A 6000-nucleotide genomic window follows, 5' to 3' on the forward strand; every position below is an offset into this window, starting at 1 on the left:
CACCCTTGTGTAATCCCTTCTCTTTGAGTTCAGGCAGAATCTATAACTTGCTTCTAAACAATAAAATATGTCAACGGTGATGAGATGTCATTTCCATGATTCTATCAATTAAGATTTTAATACCTATCTTGCTAGGAGACTCTGTCCATTGCTAGCCGTGATGACATAAGTGGACATATTGAGGAGGTTCACGTATTAAAGACCTGAGAATGACCTCCAGCCAACAAGAAATGGAGGTCCTCACTCCACAAGACTACAAGGGTCTGAATCCTGCCAACATGTGATATGCTGATAATATGTCAATGTAAGCCTGGAAGTAGATCGTTCCCCAATCAAGCCCCAGGCCTTCAGATGAGAACCCAGCCCTGGCTGACACCTTAATTGCAGCCTTGCAGACTTCTGACTCCCAGAAGTCCTGCCCAGACTCCTGACTTAACAGAGCTGGGAGATAGATGTGTTATTTTAAGGCACTAAGCTTGTGGTAATTTGTTACACAGCAATACATAACAAATACCGGGAGAGCACAAAGAAAAATAACTATAATTATAATTGTAATTATCACCACTAAAATCTAACAGTTGATTCTATGCTAATGGACCAGTCAAGAATGACATTATAATGTGCATCTAAAAAGCCTGAGAACAGGATGATAGAGTCTGAGGGATGAAGTCCCCTCTACTTTCTGACTATGGAGAAGCAGGGGAGGGCAGTTGAAGGCAACCTAGCTGCTGGGGACTCTACAAACCTGAGGTTGACAGAGCCAGTGTGGTTCAACCAAAGTTCAAAGGAATAATGAAAGGGAAAGAAAAAACAGATTGGCAGATAAGGAGATTTAGAGCATGGGCTGAAATGTAAGGGAAACAGGGAATATCAAGATGGGCAGTGGGAGTATGAGACAGTGAAAGGTTACTCTCGGAACCTGGATGGCCAAGGTCAGGGCCAGCAGGGACATCAAGCAGATGAGGTCATTGTGGGCATTACTAGGAGATTACACCTTTTTAAAGTTCGATAATGGGACAACCAGAAATTTCCTCAGGCTTATCAACATCATTGGACAGGCTTGCTTGCTTATTTATTTATTTGTTTGTTTGTTTGTTTGACAGACAGCGAGAGCAGGATCACAGGCAGGGGAGTGGGAGAGGGAGAAGCAGGCTTCTTGTGGAGCAGGGAGCCCAAAGCAGTGTTTGATCCCAGGACCCTGGGATCATGACCTGAGCCGAAGGCAGACGTTTAACGACTGAGCCACCCAGGCGCCCCTGGACAGGCTTTTGTAAGACTTCAGAGCCAGCAGGGTATCCAAGTCTGGGGAGGCACCCTGAAACAACACCCATCCAGTCCTGCAACCGTCCATCAGTCATGCCCAAGTGAGGAACAAGACTACAAAGCCCAAAGAGATCACCAAGAGCAAGTCAGCTTAGAGGATCCCACTGCCCTCTTGCATCTTCCATAAGAGAGAGAGTTGTTGTAGCACCTCTAAAACCCCATCACTGAAATCGCCTTTGGTAATCAAAAATTTTATGTGTGCACATGCACCACACGCCCACATGCTCATGATACTGCTGTAAGCACACTTGTGCAAAATGATAAGCCTTAGGAAAGAAAATGCCATGATTTAATACTTCTTTTTTAAATCTGAGTTCTCTACTTTGTTTTGTTGTTGTTGTTGTTTTGAAGATTTTATTTATTTGACAGAGAGAGACATAGAGAGAGAGGGAACACAAGCAGGGGGAGAGGGAGAGGAGGGCTCCCCACTGATCAGAGAGCCTGATATGGGGCTCGATCCCAGGACCCTGGGATCATGACCTGGGCTGAAGGCAGACGCTTAATGACTGAGCCACCCAGGTGCCCCTGAGTTCTCTACTTTGAGTGATTTTTCCTAGATTCACTTCTGTAGAGTCTTACATTTCTAAACAGATCATTTAATCTTCATTTTATATTCTTCACAAAGAAAAATGGAATCAAAGACTGGGACTCCATTTCTAAAGGACAGATTATTCCTGTAACATGAGGCATACACTATGGGATGGATCTTGTAGAGGGTAAGGAGACATTTATTTAATGCCTACTATGTGCACCATCTCATTTAATTTCTACAACTTCTCAGAGTGGAATAAAACAAAGCCCTGGGAAGTTAAACCCTTTACCTGAGGTTCCCCAGACAGTGAGTGAGTGTTCCGGAGTTCAGAACTCGAGCATTTATGAAGCTAAGCCTGTACTTTCTTCCACCATCACACTGAGTTCATCAACCTTTTCAACTGTCTATTGAGCTAAATCAATGGAAAATCTAATTTTGATTAAATAGATTGTAATAAAGTAGTATATAAATATACTGGTATGTAAGCCAGGGGAATTTTCACATAGGGTGGATAAAATCATTTTATGTGTCTTAATCTTCGTTTCATTATAAATCAAACTGTAAAATGTGACATTGCATTCTTAAAATTAGAATGCTCTAGAACATTACACTCTTATTTTCAATAAGAAAATCTATCATAAAGGGATGGTATCCATGCATAAATTCAAACTGCCTAAAATCAGATGTGCATAATCCATTAATGGGAGTATAATAGCTGTGTATAAGAATTTTTTTTTGCAATATGTGCTTCAGATACCTCCTTAATTTATTAAGAGTTGTCAAAGAGTTTTACCATCATTTTAATATATACATCATCGTTAAATGGCATAATGGGCATCTTTCTATCAACCCATAATGCTAAATAATAGTTAATAACTTAATGATACCCTAGTGACCTAAAAGAACAAATGTCATCCAAATCTACCCTATGCAGAAAAAGGCTTATTCCTCCCAAGAGATCTGGCCCCATTTCTATACAAAACATGAGAAAGTCAGCTCAACAAAAAAGGCTTCTCTGGGCTTACCAAATCAAAAGCTACGCTGAAATTAAAACATACGGAATTCTAGCCATTCAGTAGGAAGTCAGTCACTCTGACTTTCAGAATATTTCAACAGGGTCACATCAAATAGGTAAATTCAGTCCAGAATACTGTCTCCAGGGGCACCTGGGTGGCTCAGTCATTAAGTGTCTGCCTTCTGCTCAAGTTATGGTCCCAGAGTCCTGCGATCGAGCCCCGCATCGGGCTCCCTTCTCCGCGGTAAGCCTGTTTCTTCCTCTCCCTCTCCCCCTGCTTGTGTTCCCTCTCTCGCTGTGTCTTACTCTGTCAAATAAATAAAATCTTTAAAAAAAAAAATACTGTCTCCATACCCATCTTTATGTTTTCTCCAAGAATTTAATTCTTGGGGCGCCTGGGTGGCTTAGTCATTAAGCGTCTGCCTTCGGCTCAGGTCATGATCCCAGGGTCCTGGGATCGAGCCCCACATCGGGCTCCCTGCTCGGCGGGAAGCCTGCTTCTCCCTCTCCCACTCCCCCTGCTTGTGTTCCCTCTCTCGCTGTCTCTCTGTCAAATAAATAAATAAAATCTTTAAAAAAAAATTTAATTCTTGGTTTAAAAACAGGAGAAGGAGTTTGGAAAACGCAACAAGAACAAGCAGCTTCTCAGATCCTTTTTTCTAAACCATTTATAATTACCAGGCTTAGTCAGCTTTCAAAGTTAAAACAAGCATACAACCCATATATGTCAAATCGATACATCCTCAGAACTCTGGTTCCTATTCTGTAATACCAACAATATCCAAATGCTATCATCTCCCATTGCAGAATTGTTACTTTTCCTTAAGTGTGCTAGCAACATGGATGTTACGGGAGGGGAGAAGTTTCCACCGAGGCACATTGAGGCATCAATGGTTAAAGGAACATGATAGCTTGCATTTGCTTTCAGAATCCTTCTCCCAAAAAAGTAGTGGAAGATAGATGCAGTAAGATTGGTAAAACACTGAGTACATGGAGGTTTATTACACTATTCTCTCTTCTTTTTTATGCATATGAAGTTTTCTGTGATTAACAGTTTTGTTAATTTTATGATCTCAAACCAAAATTAGGAGTTCAGGATTAAGGGTCTTTCAACATGATTTTTTTTTCAGAAAGTAAACTCAGTAATAATAGACCATGATACCTAGAACTATACATTGTCATCCCACCATTGTCATAAGTTGTTGGGTTTTTTCTTTTTTTTTTTAAACGAAGAGTTGCAAGAATAGTACAAAGAATTCCTAGATTCCCCAAATGTTAAAATTTTGCCACATTTTATCTTTCTTCCTTGTATAACACACATATACATATAAATGCACACATATGTACATATTTTTCTCCTAAACCTTTTGAGATTTGGTTGCAGACATCATGTCCCCTTACCCATAAATACTTCAGTTTCCCTTAAAAATAAAGACATTCAGGGCACTTGGGTGGCTCAGTCAGTTAAGTGTCTGCCCTTGGCTCAGGTCATGATCCCAGGGTCCTGGGATTGAGCCCTGTGTCGGGCTCCCTGCTCAGCGGGGAGCCTGCTTCTCCCTCTATCTGCCACTCCCCTTGCTTGTGCTCGCTCTTTCTCTCTCTGTCAAATAAAATAAAATCTTAAAAAAAAGAATAAATACATTCCCTTCCAAACTACAATAATAATATCATATTTAAGGAATTTAACTTAGATACAAGGCTATTATCCAATATACAATCTGTATTCAAATTTCACCAATTACCACAACATTGTCTTTTATAGCATTTTTTTTCCCAGTTTAGGGTCTGATCCAAAATCATCCACTGCATTTACTTGTCTCTTTGGTCTTCCTCAATCTGGAACAGTGTCTCATGTCATTTCTCATGTCATAGACTTTTGTGGAATGTCAATTTGCACTTGTCTGATATTTCCTCTTACCTAGAACCAGATTATAGGGGCGCCTGGGTGGCTCAGTTGGTTATGCGTCTGCCTTCGACTCAAGTCATGAGCTCAGGGTCCTGGGATCAATCCCCCTGTCAGGCTCCGCAGGGAGTCTGCCTCTCCCTCTCCCTCTGCCTCTCCCCCAGCTCATGCGCACACACTCTCTCTCTCTAATAAATAAATAAAATCTTTTAAAAAGAGAGAAAGAAACATTATACATTTTTGGCACAAGTGGCATTTGCGTCCTCCTCAGTGCTTCATATCAGGAAACACAGGATAGCAGTTTGGTCCCTTACCAGTGATATTAACTTTGATTATTTGGACAAGGCAGTGTACCCCCAGTTTTCTCTACTATAAAATTACCACGTTCCCCTTGCAATTAATATGTCATCTGTGGGGAAATTCTCCAAGAATGTAAATATCGTGGTCTTCAAGTTTTCACACAATAGTTTAGCATCCATGGATGATTTTTGCATCAATCGTTTCTATGATGGTTGCAAAGTAGTAATTTTCCAACTTTTAGTTGGCCTCTATTTTCTTAATTGGCACTATTTGTAAGCTTTTTAATAATTATGAGAATTGGAAAGAAATTTACTCAAGAAAATTTTCACTCAAAGTCAAGCAATTTTCTTTTAAATCATAAACATCCTAAATCCTGAACAGTAACTGTCTGGCAGAAGCTCCAACCTTCACCTGCTAAGGGCCTGCATTTGATTTCTCCTTTCCCTGCTCTCTCTTCCTTCTATCCTGAGCACTAAGCACAGAGTGGGAATTGCTGATGGGGCAGGTGGGATGGAAAAGAAACTGCAGGTTACTGACCAAAAGTAGAAAGGAGGGAATGGCCACTGGTGGAGTTGGCCTGGGGAGGATAGCTTGTGAATGGACCAAGCAAAAATGACACAAGACCAACCAGGAAACCAGGAGCAACCAGATAGGGACCAGATATTTCCCTTATAAAGCCAAATGTTCATCAACAAGAGCCACAAAGACCCATCCACTTGAGACTTGCGTGAGATTTCTGGGCCATAATATAATTACATATTTCCAACGTTGCCCAAATATGCCTCACTGTTCCTGACAAACTATTCGCATAAACAGACTACAGTGACTTCAATAATAAAGACTCATGAGGAGAAATATTAGTAATGAAACAAATGACATAAATGGAAGAAAAAGAAAAAATACTTCACTGTGATTTGGAAACTACAA

Source organism: Neomonachus schauinslandi, chromosome 9, assembly GCF_002201575.2.
Source record: "Neomonachus schauinslandi chromosome 9, ASM220157v2, whole genome shotgun sequence".
Taxonomy (NCBI): domain Eukaryota; kingdom Metazoa; phylum Chordata; class Mammalia; order Carnivora; family Phocidae; genus Neomonachus; species Neomonachus schauinslandi.